The 19,427-nt window shown below is 42.5% G+C and overlaps 1 protein-coding gene across 1 annotated transcript in view; it reads left to right on the top strand.

The window, feature by feature from the left end:
* The window catches only part of RBFOX1 (RNA binding fox-1 homolog 1), a 1,162,152-nt gene that overhangs the window by 323,255 nt on the left and 819,470 nt on the right, over positions 1 to 19,427 (top strand). The window lies entirely within an intron of this gene.

Genomic DNA, 19,427 nt, shown 5'->3' on the forward strand with positions numbered 1-19,427 from the left:
GGTGCCACGGGAGCAGCTTGCTCACAGCGGTGTGGGAATGCATTTTGTGCAACCCAGGCCAGGGCACAATGCCCTCACTGTGCCCTGGTGGCACCCAGAGCAGGGGGCACCTGCTGCCATCCCCCCCTGGCCCCATCCGCAATCCTGGAATGCCCTGCAATGGGAGCCACACGGGGAGAAATCATCCAGATGCCTTTTAAACAGAAAAACAATGTGAGTTTGCAATCTGGAAAACTTGGTGAGTGCCTGCAGCCTGTCAGGTGCCAAGCGGTGCAGTGTGGAGCTTCTTCGTTTAGGAAAAGAACAGAGATAATTTCTGCCAGGCTGAGCCTGGGAATCTTGGAGGAAAAAATTAAGACAATTATTATCTCTCTATTATCTCTCTCTTATCTCTCTGGCTATTCATAGTCACCAGTAATGTGAGATGTTTCTACTTTGAGACCAATCTGGTTCCTCTTAGGAAGGGAGGCTATAAAGCTTGCTGCTTCTTGCTGGTAAAGATTCTTCTTGAGTCTTCTGATCCACCTGAAGACTGGAGGCTTTCTTTCCATCCCTGACTCAACAGTCCCAGAGCTCCAGCAGCTCCTGCATCTCAGAAACCCCCCAGAGCTCCCAGGACTTGAGCCTCATGCTGGATTCATGCCCTGTGCTCCCTGTGCTTATGGTATTTCCAGGCAACCCCAGTGCGGGGAGAGAATGATGCATCTGAATCCATCTTATCAGAAACTAATTAATTACTTTATTAGACTATATTATTCTAAGTTATATTACATTATATTACAATACATCTAAACTGAAGCTTCCAAGAACTCAGCTCTGCACACACTGCCCAGAATCTTGTGACTCTCAGTGACAGTCCTGACACACACACACACACACACGCTTGGCCCTGACAGAGCAAGGAAACAAAACACCATCACTGTGGGTAAACAATCTCCACATTGCATTCTACCTTTGCACAAACACAGGCACAGCAAATGATAACAATTGTGTTTTTCCTTTCTCTGAGGTTCAGAGAATGTGAAACCCAGAAATATTCTTGGGAAGAGTTGTGCCTTGCTCTTCTCTCTGAACAGAAATGTGGTGACACCCCATGCCTGTGTGGATGTCTTGTGCTTCCCATGCCATTCACAGGGCAGTGTTTGCACTTCCAAGGCGCAGCACACACAGCTCGGATCCTTTCCTGTGCTCAGCCCCACAGCCCCTTGGCCTTTTGCTTCCCCTTCTCGTGCTGCTGCTCCTGCTGCCTGGACATCTGCTCCCAAAACCCGAGTTTTTCTCTTCCTTTTCCCCTGCCCTTGATGAATGGCCTACATCTCACTGCCAAGGCTCACCTTTTTCTGAACAGAGGAAGATTGATGGGGCAGGAGCAGCAGAGGAGCAGCTTCTGTGTCCTGGCTGCTGCTGGGCTCTCCCCCAGGGACTGGCAGCAGCTTTAATTCCCTGCAGGAATCCAGATCCTACCAAGCTGCTGAGCAACCAAGTGGGATTTTTGAGACTCCTACTGCACAGGCTGAATGCCTCTTAAAAATAGCAAGCCCGGAGTGCTCTGTTGATTTTCTGTCATGGAATGCTTTGAAGGGCAAATATTCCTTTTTGTTTTGCACAGATGGCACAATTTTGGTGGATGAACTCAGCATTATCAAATACAAGTTTATATTATTTTCTTTGTTTCAAATGTTAAGAAATAAGATGAAAGACTGTAAATATTCTTTGTTCAAAACCATTAATCATTCCTACACGGCTCTACTAACATTTAAAAATGCTATTTTCCTTTAACATGTTTCCTATACATTTTTACTAGTAAAATGAATGCAACAATAACCTTTTTGAAAGATTATATAGTTAAATTAGTTGCATTTTAAACATAATGGGTCTTAAGGCCAGGTTTTCAAGCCCTGTGTCAAGGTGGCTTGCTTAGATCAGGGGACTCATGCCAGATAGCAACTACAGAAGATCTGAATAGAAAGGTGAAAACAGTTGTTTATGAAAATTTGCAGTCTAAATTTAGGCAGACAAGGGGAAAAAATCAAGGGTGACTGAAAGAGAATAGATATCTAAGTGATATTGACTTTAACAGGTTCCTAATCATGAAGACATACGATGGATAGAAATGTGCTGGCAGAAGTTAATGGCTTTGAAAAGAAAAGACGAAATGTACAGTAATACCCTTGAAAGTGCTGACTTCATGAGTCAACATTTAAATGGGAGCCTGTCTTCCTGCTAAATAGCTTTTCAACTTCTTCCTTATCATAGGAGTCCTTAATTAAAATAGTTCAAAGGAGCTGGGTCATAAAACTGCATTGGGGTTTTTTGTGCTGAAAAGAATTTCTGCACTCAGCAAGACTTCATCAGTCCTCAAAACTTAGCAGTTGAGTCAATAGTCTTCTTTTCACTGTGGTGAACTGCACGTTGAGAATGCCATAAGCAATTATTTAATCTCTGCAACTGGGGGTGAGTTCAGGACCACAGTGGGCTAATTAAAAAGTGCTTCAGCGTGTCATTGATTTCTTGGTGTGACCACAAAGTCCTACTTGCTTTGAAGCGAGCAATGCTGCCAGCCAAGCTCACTGCAAAATCTAGGGGTGCAGAGGAGCCAAACATTTCTGTTGTGCAGATTGTCAGGGCACAGAGGGAAGCGAGGAATCAGGAAAGAGCAGAAAGCAAAGAGCTTTAACACACAGGGGAAAACAGAGTCTGTGATACTGGTTTGAAATACCTGTGCTATCTGTGATACTGGTTTAAAATCACTGTTCCATCAGTCAGGCTCACAGCATTCTGGAGGAAGGTTCTGTTGCAGGCACTGCCAGCACCAAGCCCTGCCTTTCTGTGATCTATTTGCTTGTCAAAGCATCAACATCACCAATTCATTGCAGTGCCTCACCAGTGACCTCCTCTTAGCCCTGCTCTCTGCAGTTTGCAGTTTCATTCATTTGTCATGTTGCAATCCTGTTTCTGGTTTAAATTTCCACTTCTGTTGAAGACGTAAGTCCAAGTAGTAGAGTGAAAAATCCCATAACCTCATTCATAACTGTCATGACCTTTAATTCAGAAGCCATGGCTCTGGAATAGCTGTGGTTAATAGTCTTTTTAAGAGGTCTAGTCAGGCTTTGTCTGAAAATTCATATAGTAATGTTGATTGGAAAATTGATAAGACTCGTGGGGAAAGTGAATTGGAAAATAGAAAGCTCAACGTTTTAGCCTTTTTTTTATTATTATTATTTCAGTTCAGCTGCCCTGTTAGCCTGCTGCTTGCTCTGATTCTGCTCTGTAGATTTGCGCTTTACTGTAGGACATGAAGGCAGTTAGGTGAGTCTGGTGACATGGGAGGATATTATCAACTCCCAGGCAAGTGTAGCATGGATGAAAACTGAATGATAGCAACAATGGTGTAAAGCTAATCAGCTGAAATATTTTGCTTTTTAAACTTTTATATTTCTGTAAAATCTGTTCTCTGCATGAAGCTGCTGCCCACCTGAATATTCTTGCTCATTTACTATTAAAAGACTTTCCCTAGGAAAAAAAACCCAATTGACAGTTTTTACCTTGCTACCACTACTGAGAAATAAGATGTGCTAGCCTGCAGTAATTTATACTGAACTGCTGTGAGCAATGGCTGAGGGGGGGCTGTAAAAATCCCCCTCTGGTTGTCTCTGCATTTCTGGACTCTTTGCAATCAGGGTAGCAGCTCATGCAGAACACAACCTTCCTTCTGCTTTGGAGTCAGATCTGTGCCTGACTGATTACAAACCCAATTAGCTATCTTCTGGAGGCTAGGATAAACTCCAGATATTCCATCCTGGAGGATTTCACAAAGTTGAGCACACGAATGACTGAAAAAGTATAAAACTAAATTAAGAGCTCAAGTCCCCTTGTCTCCTCAAAATTCCTGCCTTGGTATTTAGAATTCTATTTACACCTAAACCAGCTCCACTGCTGAAGGAATGGCATCTGTCAAAGTCAATGTGATGTGCCAGTAAACCCCTTATATTTTTGCCTCTTTTCCCACATACCAAGAATTGCTTTGACATGTTGAAACAAATGCCAGCAAATCCATTTTCACAAATTTTGGTTGTACTTGGATTCTCAGCATCCTTCTGCTTCTTGCCTTTTCCAAAATAATACATTAACTTCATTGTCACATCCACAGTGTTGGAAGATTATCCAACTCCCATAAACTAATTTAAATGAAACATCTCCTTGTTCAGAGTGAATTCAGGATCTCTCACTTGTGTGTGCATTCATGTCGCAGACAACTTTTATGAAAAATCCTTTCCTTGGGATTTTTCCTCCTGAGAAGTTGAGAGGCCTCAGGAACAGAATGTAAACAATGATTATCTGCTGCAGTGGAATGCAACAGGTGCATCTGGGATTTGGTTCATGTGGTTGTTTGTAATTAATGGCCAATCACAGTCAGCTGGCTCAGACTCTCTGTCTGAGCCACAAACCTTTGTTATCATTCTTTGCTATTCTATTTTTAGCCAGCCTTCTGATGAAATCCTTTCTTCTATTCTTTTAGTATAGTTTTAATGTAATATATATCATAAAATAATAAATCAGCCTTCTGAAACATGGGGTCAAATCCTCGTCTCTTCCCTCATCCTCAGACCCCTGTGAACACTGTCACACATTCACTCCCTCCCCAATTCCTTTAAAACTCTTGCATAGCTGGGCTCCTCTCAGAGAAGCAAAAATAAACTAAATGCTTCAGACTGCTCTGGTTTGGAGGAAAGCTGTTCTCTTGTTCTCTCCGAGTGTCACTGGATGCTGGGACCTGCCTCTTGCAGCACAAACATTTGCCTGGTGCACCTCACGTATTTCCCAGATTGCCAGGAAATTGATTTGAGGGTTTTGAGAGCTCCTTTCTTGCTCCTGGCTCACCTTGCCAAGCTGCTGAACTCCACGGGAATGTGGAGCCCCCAGTGAGGCACACAAAGCCCTGCCCGCAGCTTTCCCACCACGCTGGGTGGCACAGCAACCCCTCCAGCTGGCTCCTGCAGAGCTGCCCAAAGCCACAGCTACCCACACATCCAGCCCTTTCATGGCTCCTCACAGGCCTCTCAAAGGAAAAAAGAAATCTCATTATTTTGTTGCTAAGTCCACAGTGTTCCAAACTGCACCGGCTCTTTGGTCAGAGTTCAGCGCAACAAACTGTGCAGGGAATATTTTTTTAGACACAGATAAATAAAGTTTTGGGAAATATATTGCACATTGCTGGTGGTTTTGAAATGTCGTGAGTGCTCTGGGAGGCAGAGCAGGAGGAATAGAGCAGACAGCCTGTTGCATGTAACAACACCTTCCCTATTCTTGATGAAACAGAAAATACATTTACAGAGGCTGTTTCGTTGCTGTTTTCCCTATATTTTGTCCCCTTCCAGCTTCTTGTTGGAGCCCCCTGAATGGTGGGGCATCCAGAGAGACAGAAAAGGCCTTGGAGCTGTGTAAGTGCTGCTCAGCACTTGCAAATCAAACATCCCTGTGTTAATACCACAAATCCAAACCACAGCACCACGGGGCTGGTATGGACAGAATTAACTCAGTCAAGTCAGCAAAGCAGGTTGCCTGCATCTCCAAGAACTTTCCCCAAACTGTTGAAAATGTATGATTCATTTCCACTGCCCATTTCATAACTGAAAATACCTGGACCAAGATTAATGTATTTCTGATTTCCTGCTGTGAACCTGAGCTGAGGTAGGAAGATCATATGTCTGTTCAAATGAGTGTTCTTCCTTAAAAACCCCAAACATTTTACTAAGCAATGCATTTTCATACTACTGTTATCTCCTACATCTTCTCTTTCCATATGATTTTCCACAGTCCTAAGCAAAGCTATCTTCTCTCAGATAAGTCTCCTTAAATCTAAAAATCCTCCAAACTGTGCCATCATCATCATCATCATGCAGCCTCCCCTTATCAATATATTTAAATTTCTGGTGTTGGATGCCTTCCTCTTCAGTCACAGAGAAAACACCAGTGCTGGGTGTCTCATTAGTGCTAATTAATCACTGTGCAGTTCCAATCATTTTGTGAGGTTGAACCCCAAAATATTCTCCTAAGTACAAATGCTGTTTGCAAAGTTGTAGCTCACAAATCGTTCACAAATTGCATTCTTCAGATTCTGCATTTTACCAGCCATTGAAATTTTTAGAATTTATTGTGTGAACAAGTCATGGGAACATTGTTTTCCAGTGACTGCAGGTGCTCTGGGTTTTTAATGCTTTACTTGATGAATTTGACTGAATATTTTTTTAGTGGATGCTCAGCTGTGTTGTCAGGTGAAGTGTCCTGGCAAAGCTGTGGCAGTAGCCACTCTTCAAAACCCTGGATTCTGCCAGATCAGCCAATAAATAAGGCAGTTTCTGCTTCTCTCTAGGAAATCATAAGCACCATCCTTAGCTGTTGATGTCAGGCTGCCTCAGCAGTGCTGGCTGTGAAGTCAGCAAAGTGATTAATGACTCATTAAAAATTAATACATTTCCCCAAAGAATTTGCAGGGATTCTACTGTGAAATTCTTGCTGTACTCCATGGGAGCTACACAACTTGATCCCCACGACCTGCACTTTGTGAGTAACCTTTTGGGAAATAAGCAACTTAAGCAGCTGGAGACACGCAGTGTTACATGGCACTGAGGGGCATTGCAGAGACAAATCAGAAACTAAAATGTCATGGAGAGGCACAGACTGGGCTCAGCAAGGGCTGTGCTGGGAGTGCCTGGCTGCAGGGGCTGTGTTCCAAGCACTGGAAACCTTTTGGGTGTCTCCATGCTGAGCTGAGAGGGGATGAGTGAGCAGGGAATTCACACGTGTCCAGTCAGGCTGTGGGGAGAGATGAGTAAGTTTGGGAAATATGTCATGTTTCCAGCAGAGGTAAAACTAAAATCCTGTTGTTGTTGTTGAGGAGAAATAGAGCACTGAAGGGTGAGGTGTCTTTGACTTCTGCACAAGCACCCAGCAGTTCATTGCAAACATGGGACACAGGCTGTGCTGAGCAGGGAAATCCTTCCTGCAAAAATGGGGCACAAGGCAGATCTGTCTGAGGTGCACTTTTCCTCCACCTCAGAAAATATAGAATCTTCATTTATTAATTCATTTTCTCCTATAGAAATTAATCATTTCAGTAGATTCTCCCCTTTGCCACTCCTACTCTACAAAAATTATTTTTGATGCACAGGATGACATGCAGAACATTCTTCTGTGTCTTTAAATGCAAATTCCTGACTTTGAACTCAAAGAAACAGACATTTATTTACAGGCTTGCCCTGATAAATATCCTGGAGTTAATTATGTGATATCTGTCTGAAGTTCTCCCCTAGTTTTCACAGAAGTACATTTCTTGCTTTGAACCATGCTTGGTATTTACTCAGGCACCAATTCCACTGCTGTTATATGAGGGCCCAGTCTCTTTTGCTGTCAGGAAGTGGAAATCTGTGTGATGCTGGAATTATTTATTCCAGCTAAATAACCAAAGCAAGATCATTAACCTCATTGCAGCACTGTGACCATGCCCTCTTCTCCACACTCTGCTCTTTTAATCACACCATCGATCATTCATCATCTTTCCTACCATATTCAAAAACTTTGTCCTTGCCACAGCCTCTGAATCCTGTACTTTAAAACATGGTAAAGAAAAGGGGAAATGAGTAGAACGAGGAATTGTCAGGTTTTTATCTTTATTTTATGCAACAGCTTATGATTTAGTTTTTCATATGCTTACACAGGCCGTGATCTTCAGGATCTGTATTTTTTCACTGTACATCACTTCAGGATCTGTATGTTTTCACTGTACATCACCTATCACCCAGCATTTGGCAGACTGGGATGGGGTGTTCAGGAGCAGTTTAGCAGTGAGCTGCAGACACACTGCCCCAGTTGCTCCTCCAGGTCTGGCTGGTGTCTCAGGGGAGGGAAAATCCTGTGTCACACAAAGCCCAGCAGCTCCTCAGAGAGTGGCTGTGCTGGGCAGGAAGCAGGCCCTGTGCCAGGGGTTGTTTATGTGCAGCTTTATTTCAGCAGTAAACACTGCAGGCACTCATTAAGCCCAACATTAAGAGTGGGTGACCTCTCGCTCTCCAAAACAGTCACATACAAATAGTAAATTAAATCAAGCATTAATCAAAACTGTAAAATGGCCTGCTTAAACCCTTCAGAAACAACACACCCACTACCTTCTTCCAAACCCTTGTCAAACAAATGGTTTTTGTGGCGTTTCTGGAAGGTCATCAAGTCCTGGGCTATTTCAGGAGCAGGTTCCAGATGGTCTCCAGCACACTGAATAATGTATGTGTGTGTGGGAGTGGGGAGAGGGGCTCCAAGGAACCATTCCCTGACAGGAGGAAACCCAACCCATGCATTTTGCATTCATCTCTGCCCTGCTAGGTGTTTAAAAACCTCTCGTGTCCTTTGCTTCAAGTGGCAAAAATGACTTGTTTGGAGGATCTTTAGTGACAATATCAATTTCATATTTCACTCAGCAGCACTCTAGAAAACCTTTAGCTCCTGTTTGGGGTACAAATGTCTCAATTACAAGAGCACTGATGTTTTAATGGGATCTGCTATTTGTAGTGTGACATTCCATAGGCATTGACCTTTTATCCTGTAATTCCTGCCCTGCTATACAGGGAGAATCTCAACAGCTCCATGTGCATTGTTATACATAAGATAATGACATGGCAAAATGCAAATTCTTAAAGCTGCTTTGCATGAGTGTCATGGGGCTGTCTGGATGAATTTGCAGGTGGGATTTGCTTGATGATGAGTGCCACATGTCCCCCAGTGGGCTGGGCTTATCCCCACAGGGCAAGGGAGGGATTCTGCCCCTCTTACCTGCTCAGGTGAGACCCTGCCCAACAACACAAGGATGTGGAGCTGCTGGAGAGAGTTCAGAGGAGGCACAGAGATGCTCCAAGGGCTGGAGCCAGGCTGGCAGAGCTGGGGGTGCTCACCTGGAGAGGAGAAGCTCCAGGGACACCTCAGAGCCCCTGCCAGGGCCTGAAGGGGCTCCAGGAGAGCTGGAGAGGGACTGGGGACAAGGGATGGAGGGACAGGACACAGGGAATGGCTCCCACTGCCAGAGGGCAGGGATGGATGGGATATTGGGAATGAGGAATTGTTCCCTGTGAGGGTGGGCAGGCCCTGGCACAGGGTGCCCAGAGCAGCTGTGGCTGCCCCTGGATCCCTGGCAGTGCCCAAGGCCAGGCTGGGCAGGGCATGGAGCAGCCTGGGATGGTGGGAGGTGTCCCTGCCATGGCAGGGGTGGAGCAAGATGAGTTTTGAGGTCCCTTCCAACCCAACCATTCCATGTTTTTTTTTTTCAAATGGACAGAATAGAAAGGCAGCAAATGCTTTGTGAGCACAGGGTGTCCAACTCCAACAACCCATGTGCCTCAAACTTGAATGAGTTCCCCTACACTGTGTGCAACAGGGAAAAACACTGATCTGATACTACACCAAGAACAAAATCAGAGCACCTGGATCAATTGTGGACTTGGGTAAGAGGTGAAAATGGGATTTATTAACCAGTGGTCCTCTTCAGCATTGCAGGTTTTAGCCCCGATATTGCATTCTGGCCATGCTATAATGAAAATTGAAGGATCTTGAGTAAATAGACATTTGGTGCCTCCATTTCTGCATGCAGAAAGATATAGATGGCACTGTATTGCTATCAATCATGGAATAAAAAGTCCCAAACAACACTAAATACTCTACAATAATGCTAAGTTTTAATGATACTAATTTTGTCACCAAATTTTTTGCTCCTTTTCCCATTGCCATCCATCAAGTTCCCTCCTGGCCACAGCTCAAAATTCATGCTCTTGGTGAAATTCTGCTCATGTGTAGAGAGACCAAGGATATGGAAGAAATTGCACATGGATAAATCAGTGCATCGTTTTTGTCCTAAGGTAATAATATTTCAAAGTACTTTCATTCTGATGGTTTTCAGAATAACGATTTGAAGTGAATTGTTGGCCTTGGACAAATTCCTGGAGGAGATAATGACGTACATGTCACAAAAGAAATTGTTATAGGCACAGCTGGTGACAGTGCTCTGTGTCGACAAACAAGTAAGTTGACATAAAGCCTACCATTCAATTACTGGCATAAAGAAATCTCCACTAAAACAAGATTGAAGACATGGCCTATGGCACCTCAAGTTTGAATAATACAGCAATGGGGAAAAATAGACAATATCAGCAATGAAGGAAGAGAAAAACTTAATTTCTAATCCTCACCATGTGCAGTTCAGAGGACTAACACAAAATTTGGATTTCCTACACTGTCAGTATTCAAAAATGGAACTTTTATATTTTTTACATGACTAAAAATATGTTCACACCACAGCTATTAGCTCAAGGTTCTTAAGATTTCCAGGCTCTCCATTTGAGTTCTCTTCTGCAGGTCTGTCACTGTTCATGAGCTCCAAAGTGCAGTAATATTGTTCTTCAGCCTCTGCAGGGGAATGCACAAACCCACTCTCAGCAACAAATTGCTCCCTGGAAAGATTGGATCACTAAAGTGGATTGGCTGTTGTCAAAATGTCACTCAGAAGACAATAGAAAACCAAAATAAAAGTGGTTCTCAAGCAGCTGCTGTCACTGCAGCACACGGGGATGCTCGGGGTTGCCTTTGGCTGGGCACTGCTCTGAGATACACCCTGGGCTGTGTCACTGTCACACCTGCTGAAAAATCCCTTTGCCAGCAGTTCTTCTCCTGGGAAGCTGAGAAACTTCAGCTTCTCCCTGTTTTGCGGCTTTGGAATGTGATTTGGAGATTGTTTATCAAACATGTGAATTGTTTTAATTTAATGACCAATCGTGGTCCAGCTGTGTCAAGGCTCTGAAGAGTCAAGAGTTTGTATTGCTCATTCTTGTTAGGCCTTCTGGTGTATCCTTTCTCTATGGTTTAGTATAGATAATATAATATAATATAATATAATATAATATAATATAATATAATATAATATAATATAATATAATATAATATAATATAAATATTATATAAATATGTGTGTGTATTACATTATCTCCACCAGGAATTTGTCCAAGGCCAACAATAATCTAATCTAATTGTTGTTATGATATATATATTATATTATATTATATTATATTATATTATATTATATTATATTATATTACATTATATTCAGCCTTCTAAGAACATGGAGTCACATTAATCTCTTCCCTTCCCTTGTCCTGGGGACCCTCACAAACACCACGGGGTGGCTGAGGAAAACTGGGTGTGAGAACTCTGCAAGTCCATGGCCTTCCAAAAAAATATTTAATAAACAATGAGGACGAGATGGTCATCATATACTGGGGGAATTTATAGGGGTGAATGAGAACTAGAGGTATTAATTACATTACTACATTACATTGCTACAATAATTAATTACATTATGGGCACAATTAGGGAGCGTGTGCATTTAAAAGGAGATCAGAGGATCTTTAATGTTCATACACATCCTGACGTTTCCCAAGAGGCAGAACATGTACAGGGATCTCCAAGGGCTTGGAGAAATGGCAAATGAAGCCATTATGCTCAGCCTTGGTGCTTTCCACAGCGTTTTGCCCCTTCCTCTGGGGACGATTTCAGCTGGCAGATCTCCATTTCTGTTTCATTTATGGTTCATCTGTTCCAAACACTCAGCTCTAAACACGCAATCCGAGCTCTGCTGTCAATAAACAATCAGTAACAGCACCCAGTCCATCAGTGGATGGAGGTGCAGGTTCCCTTCGTGGCTGTGGTGACTGGGGATGGGCCAAGGCTCCCCCAGCCTCTTACAGAGCTGAGCTCAGGGCTGGCCCTGCTCGTCCTCCAGGAGGAAAATGCTGTGGGGCCACTCTGGGTGCTTGAAGTTACAGCAGCACATCAGAGAATTCTTTAGAAATGCAATATTCAAAACAACAATGCTGTTGCTGGTGGTAATCCATGGTGGCAGGATGCACCAGGGTCAGCTTTTACAGACAAATTACCTTTTTCCTTGTCGCTTTATTCTCTAAATATTCACATCAAAGGAGCAAAATTCATGTCAAAGGAGCTGTAAATCTGCATTTCCTAGAATATTTCCAGTTGTTTTCTGCCTGTGCTTAGGATTTGCTGCAGGGTTCTGGTGTGGGTACCTGGAACTTGAAAGTTTCACAAATTTTTAAGTGCTCCCTTTTTACAGAGAAGAGAAACTTATGGCATAGTTAGAGATTAATATTTTAATTTAAAAGACAGATATTTTGTAACAAAAAACCAAAGGGGTCATTACTTGTAGTCAGATGTTGGTTTCTGTCCAAAAGCAAATGATAAAATCTGATGTCAGGTAGCTAAAAGCAGCTCTGAGGAATTTTGGAGAAGAACAGCAGGGCCTTGTCCTGTAGCTCTGCTTGTACAGAATGCTCTTCCCTCAGGGTTTCAAGTTTCTGGTGATTTTTTAAATTTTAAATGTTTATATATGAGGAATGAGATAATAGATCTAGGAAAAGAATTTCCATTTTATATTTTTGCTCTTCTTCATATTGAGAAATTTCATAATTTTTTCTAGTTTTAAGGCTTAATTTCCAAGCACTAGAAATAGAAATTTTATACTTCTGAATCAGGTATGTGGGCTCAGATATGTTAAAATGATTTCTATTTTTCTGCTTGTTTTGGAAAATTTATGTGCTTTCCTGTAGGTGTGAGCTTATCTGTGACCTATAAGGAATTAAAAGAAATTAGACTATTTTGCATATAAAACATATTTAACAGTCCCTTTTACCAAAAAAATAAAAGAAAAAAAAGGAAGTTATTAAGAAAAGCACTGAGGTGAATGATGGGAATTAAAACCCACCCAAGTTAAGAGACAATGTGGCCTTGTTGGAATTCTGCTGTTAAATTTTGCAACATTGAAGTTCATAGATTTTAATACATGATTTGGAAATTTTTAACAGGTACACTGCATTTGATTTGTTTCAAATTCCTAACGTAGCTCAGCTCGGGGTGCAGAATGTGATTCCTGCACATTGAAAATTGAACAAGAAATCTCTTTTAGAATAAAAACGAGCTCCAAGATCCTCTGTGAACCCACAGCCCCTGACAGGGCTGCTCCTGACACTGCTCAGGAGGATTGTGATGGATGAACTGAGTGCATAACAGATATTGTTTTAGTGCATTAGCCCTGATTTCCTGTTCCAGGTGATTGATTGAGCCCCAGTCAAGGCAGTGTCCACAGCAAATATTAAGCAAACTTACCCAGACACAATCAATCACTCTTATCAAAAAATCACCACATTTGGAGCAAAAAAATGCTAAAGCCTTACCTGCTTTGCACTGCCTTTATCCAGGTTTAATTATATTTCTTAAAGGTGCAGGAGAACAGATTGTGTTTGTTGTTTGCTCAGTGTATTTCTCCAGGCTGGGCAGCTGCAAAGTACACAGGTGTCATTTGCTTATATTGCAACATGTTTGCTAGTTCAGAGAAATGTGTGCTTCAAAAAGGAATATTTAGAGAATAAAGTGACAATGAAAAAGGTAATTTGTCTATAAAAGCTGACCCTGGTGCATCCAGCCATACTGGATTCTCTTATGTGCCGCTGTAACTTTTCTTAATTTATTTGACAATTATTTAAGCACTTATAAATATGATTTAAGCATAGTTAAAAGGTTTTTTTTAATGTAGCACACAGGTCTGATTTTCTTCTTTCAAAGGTGCAGAGGATTCCGTTTCTCCAGTGCTGCTGCAGCAGGCTGGCAACAACCTGGACACTGTCAGTGTTCTAATGGGTCTGGGTGCAAATCCAACAACAAAGTGGCAGCACAGGGGAGCTGGGTCTTGAATGGTGGAGTTTACATTTTCAACACACTTGGTGGGATCCTGTTTAATACCAGAAAAAAAAAAAGAATTTTTTTTTAAATATTTTTTTTACATAGATAGGAATGACAGGACCTGCCAACTGAAATGGAGAAGCAGTCTTATGAACAGGGGGAAAAAGTAAAGTAGAAGAATTGAATTACTAAAGGTTATTTTTCTCCTAAAAGCTAAGAATTACTTATTGAAGGAAAAAAAAAGGGAAAGTAGAAAATCAGGATTTCAGGTTTTAGGAAGTTGGTAGTCAGCTGTAGGGGAAACTCTGGATGTAGACTTGATCTATAGCCCAAGATTTCCCCACTGTGCAATTTAAATTTATGGACTTTCCCCAGTGGTTTGTAAGCTATAAAACAGCATCAGGCATGTTTCCCTGAAGGAATTCTCCCCATGAATCACCTCATCATCTTTATGGCCACTACAAACCAGCATCCAAGAGAGGAACTGAGCCAGGTCCTGTCAGTTCAGCACCAGCCCCAGCTCAGGTCCTGATCCCCCTTGGTGGCCCAAGATACCAGCACTGACTGACTTTCAGCTTTCACCTTTTTCTTCTAAGCTGAGCTATAAAATCACCTCCTGAAACCAGCCTCTGCTTTCCTGGTACTCCTTCTGACACTGCTTTCCTGGGATTTTCCCAATCCCATCCATGCTGCAGCTGGAAATCAGATTTCCCCTATGCTATGGCACAGTGCTGAATCCATTGATGCAGTTTGCTGTCACCAGAGTGACTTTCCAGAGTGTGACACTCCACCAACCTCTAAAATCCCGCTTAGATGGATTTTTACAGCATAAACAGAGTAAAACAACTTCTTATGGCTCAAACAAGAACACAAATGCCTGTTCTGTTTCTAAGAGAGCATCTGCAGCAGACTTTAATTCCCTCAGAGCACACAGTGGGAATGGCTTTGAATCAATTTAAATTGCAAGCTTGGTCAACTAAAATGCTTTTAATTGTTCATTGGCAGCCATTCAACCTCTGCTTGTGGTGAGAAACTGCTTTGGTGTGTGTTAGCAATACAGAGATTTGGAACAGATACAAAACAAAACATGGATTTATCACCCCAAACCCCATTTCCTGTACAGGTCACACCATGTATCAGAGTTTAAATAACAGTCACAGGCTAATATTTGTATTGTACATTGTAAGAGCCATCTAGGAAGCAAAGAGTTTCCCTTTCCTCTGTTTTAATTTTCTTCCTTCACCTATAAAGTGGCAGAGGAATGAAGTTTTTGTGCTATACATTGCAAGAGCCATCCAAGAAGCAAAGAATTTCCCTTTTCTCTGTTTCCATTTTCTTTCTTCATCTATAAAGTGGCAGAGGAATGAAGTTTTTTGGTTAAGTGGATTAATTTTTGCACCAGGAAAGTCTGGGATCAAGCCATTCCCTAGCAAGTCATTGAAACTGTAAATGTTCCCTAAATATTTGTGGTGTGGTGAGCTGACCTCAGCTGGCAGTGCTTCTAAAACACTAAAGAGTGTCTCTTAATTTCTTTGTAATTAAGATATTTTAAGAATATAAGGAAATATGCTCTGCTCATTTTCTTTACTTAATAGACTCAGCCCCAGTAAGCCATTGGAGACTGCAGAGTCTTTCATGGGAATGTCCCCATCAGCTGAAGATTAAATTAGGTCACCTTGATAACCTGGTTTGGTGAACTGAATGGGTTTGATGTGTGACAGCACCTCCCCTGGAGTTTGTGGCTTAAAAATAGGGAAATAGTACAAGAAAATCTCCAGAAGGGGTTTTGTGTCTCAGTGGATGTTTTTCCTTTGAACATAACGATGTTTCATTTTATAATTGAAATACAGTTTGTCTTTGAACTTTCAATAGCCAAGGCTATTAAGTAACAGCATTGCATTTCATTTGTTATATTACATTTTAAGTTCAGTCCATGCATTTTTAATTCTGTTTATGTCTTGAGAGCTTGCCTCTAGTGAAATAAAACCAATCAAGAATCTAGAACAGGAATTAAAATTTAGATCCTAATTCACCACTGCCCTGTGGTTCCTTTGTGTTTACTTGAATCAGTACCAGGGACTAATAAAATAAATGTAAGGAGCCTCTGGAGAAAAGTGTTATTGTACAGGGTCAGGCAATGCTCAAGCCCTGCCAGGCCCACCTGGACTCCCTAAATGGGAGAAAGCTGTGCTGCAATGTGGCTGAGGGCAGAAGGGAGAGAAAGAACTGCCAAAAGAGATGGTTGCAAAGAAAATCTGTGTCTGTGGTACTTAGAAAAATAGAATTGAGAGAATGGATAGTGAGGGTATTAAAAATAAATGTATTTAAATTTTATTAAGTTGTTAAAAATAAATAAAAATAAAATAAATAAAAATAGAAAAATAGAAGGTGACAGGAGCTGATGTTTAGGGCACTTGGGGAGGAATCCTGGGCATGTGGCTCTTCAGGAGTCTTAGAATCAGAAAATGTGGTGTGGTTGGTTGGGTTTGGCCAGCAGCCACCCTGGCATGGGGGCAGAGCCTGGATGTGCCCTGCTGGACTAGCACAGGTGAGCACACCTGGAGGGATGGGAAGGGACAGAGCCCTGCTGTGCCCCCCTGGGCTGGCACAGGTGCGCCCGCCAAAATATAAATTATTTGGACATATCTGAGCCCAAATCCCTGCCTCAGAAGGATAAAATTTCTGGTGCTTGGAAATTGAGCCTTAAGACTAGAAGAAATTATGAAATTTCTCAATATGAAGAAGAGCAAAAATATCAAATGGAAATTCTTTTCCTGTGTTTACTATCTCATCCTGGTTGGATGGGGACAGAGCCCCCCTGGACTGGCACAGGTGAGCACACCTGGTGGGATGGGAGGGGACAGACCCCCCCCCTAGGCTGGCACAGGTGTGCCCACAGCAGGCAGGGCACTCCCTGCTTGGCTCTGTCACTCCCAGCCCGCGAGTGCAGTCAGGGCTGAGCATCAGCCACACCAGGGAACGGAGCAGCAAAGGGCAGGAGCTGCCTGAGCAGGGGGAAAAGAGCCCTGGAGCCCCTGGGGAGAGCAGGAGGGGCAGGATGGGCTGCAGGCTCTGGGCAGGGCTCCCCTGGTAACCCCTGGGATGCTGAGTGCAGCAGGGAGGAACAAGAGGGAGATGAGCATCAGTGCTCTGCCCATCTGTAACCACAGTTCTCTTCACTGAGAAAAGCAAGGCACAATTTCCCAAAAATTTCTTCTGGAAAAGGCAGCAAGAAAACGTCAGAGAAGAAGGGAAAACAATTGTTATCTCATTTGCTGCTCCTGTGTTTGTGCCCATGTGGAATGTGTTCTGGAGGTTGTTTACCCCAGGTGATTGCTTGAATGGATTCTGGGGATGGTGTTTGGGATTCATTGACCAGTTGGATCCATGTGTGTGTGTCAGGGCTCTCGGGCAGAGAGTCATGGGTTTTCTAGTTAGTTAGTTAGTTAGTTAGTTAGTTGTTGGCAAAGACAACACAGGAAAGCCTTATAAATATGATTGCCTGGTAAATGATTTTGAGAATATGGAAGCTATAAGTGAGATTGAAATGAAAACAAGCTTTGAGATACCTCAGTTACTGAGCAACTGGAAAACAATGGCATCGCCAGCTGAAGGTGATCCCCTTTTGATGGAACAACACCCTCTGCCTGCAGGCAGGCCCAAGGGTCAGAGCAGACCCTACAGCTTGGCAGAAGGGGCCCAAAGAGGAGTTTTTAGGGTTTAAAATGTAACACAGTATGGTGATGTAATGATTCTTATAGGCTGTATATAAATGCTATAGGACTTGTATCATGTAGTAGATTGGTTAGTGAAAATTAGAATATTCGGCACAGAAGATTATTTATTGTATTGTAACAGGAACCTCACACTCCAATCCTCTCATCCTCTCTCTCATCCTCTCCCCCACTCTCTTTACTTTTCTTTACTTCTCTGAGCTGTGTCTGGCAGCTCCCAGCAGGGCCCTGCACCCAGGCCCTTTGCAATAAATGCAATAAACCCCAAGTTCCAAGCCCTGGCTTCAGAGATCTCTCATCTCTGTCCATCCCAACCCTCCTACCCCCTGTCGCTTCTACATTTAGTGATAGTTCTGGTTAGTGTAAAATAATGTAATATAGTTCCAGTATAATATAGTATTATAAATTAATTAATTAGCCTTCTGATATCATGGAGTCAGAGGCCAATCATTCTTCCCACCCATTGGGGATCATAACACTGATACCCATCCCTGCAGCAGCTCCAGGGAACAGGAGGGAGAGGAGCCTGAAGTGGAACCTGGGGAAAAAATTAAGGATGGAAAGTGGTTTAACCTTTGTCTTTAACCTTAATCAGAACCTGGAGGGGAAGGTGGTTTGGCTTTGGTATTTGTTTCCCACCATTCAAATTGGCAAGAAATTAAATTGACTTCCCCCAAGTCGACTCTGTTTTGCCTGTGACAGTCTTAATTTTGGAATGTCTTAATTTTGATTTCTGAGCTTTTCCATCTTATTTTGTCCCCTGTTCTGATGGAGAGGGGGAGGAAAAGAGTGGCTGGGTGGGCCTCAGGCAGCCAGGCAAGGTCAGCCCATCACTGAGTGGGCTGGCCCACCACCACTAGTGTTTCTAGAGCTTTTACTCTAGAAAAATCTGGCAGCTGAAGATGTCTTCTCCTATGCTTCAGCATGGGTCTAGAGGTGTTGTTTCATTGTTCATTCTCTGCTGACCTTGCATTGTATTTTTTATTTTTGCTTCTTTTAAATCAGACAAAAATAACGTAATTCAAAGGTACAATCAGAGCTCGGCTTTGTTTCACTAGACAATTTCCAGCTAAAACTTTGCAGCCTTTTTTACATTCAGTTATTTTCTTTGCTAGTAATGGGCTCGGAATTCTGTCAAAATAAGGACTGAAAAAATGATGTCTGATTTAATATTCACCTTTTTAAAGGACAGAGCTTTTCTGAGTACAGGAGAGTTCAGGGCTGAATGTTAAGACTCAGAAATTTAGCAAGTTCTACTGTATTTTTCAACCCTGAGCACTGTTCTACATCCCTGGAATTAGAATTAGGCTGGATCTTTGAGATTCTGTGTCTCCCATTGATCACAGTTTGCCTCTAGGAGGGAGGCATTTTTTCCATTATCAGACTGGTCTGGCCAAATCAAGGTTTTTACTCTAGAATTTTTTTTTCTTTTCCTGTCAGGTAGGCTGAATTTAAAGTTAATTTTTGTCATTTAATGACAGGATGGTATGTGTGATTGCTCTGTGGAAGAGATGGGAAGTGTGATAGAGCAAGGTTGTGTCTCAGGAGCGCTCTCTGAGGAGAGTCTAGACTGTAACACCATCCACTATCAGGCTCTGCACTGTATTAAGGTGAGGGTCTCTCAGAAATACAGTAAGAATACTTTTCTGATGTACTTTTGCTTTCTATGTCTCCAAGTCTTTTTATCCTGGATTGTACAGGAAAGGATGAAAACTTTTTCGGCAAGACTTTGATGAGTAGTATTTATTTCTTCCACCTTCCCTGGTGTCCTCCTGCCCTCTGGAATCTTTGTTTGCTGAGGTGTGGGGACGTTCCCTCAGCTGTTTGCATGCACATGCCCTGCACCTCTCAGGACTTTGTTATTCCAGTCTCTCCCTTCCCTGAGTTCTGGATGTTCTGACATCCAGA

Source organism: Ammospiza caudacuta, chromosome 17 (assembly GCF_027887145.1).
Source record: "Ammospiza caudacuta isolate bAmmCau1 chromosome 17, bAmmCau1.pri, whole genome shotgun sequence".
Lineage (NCBI taxonomy): Eukaryota > Metazoa > Chordata > Aves > Passeriformes > Passerellidae > Ammospiza > Ammospiza caudacuta.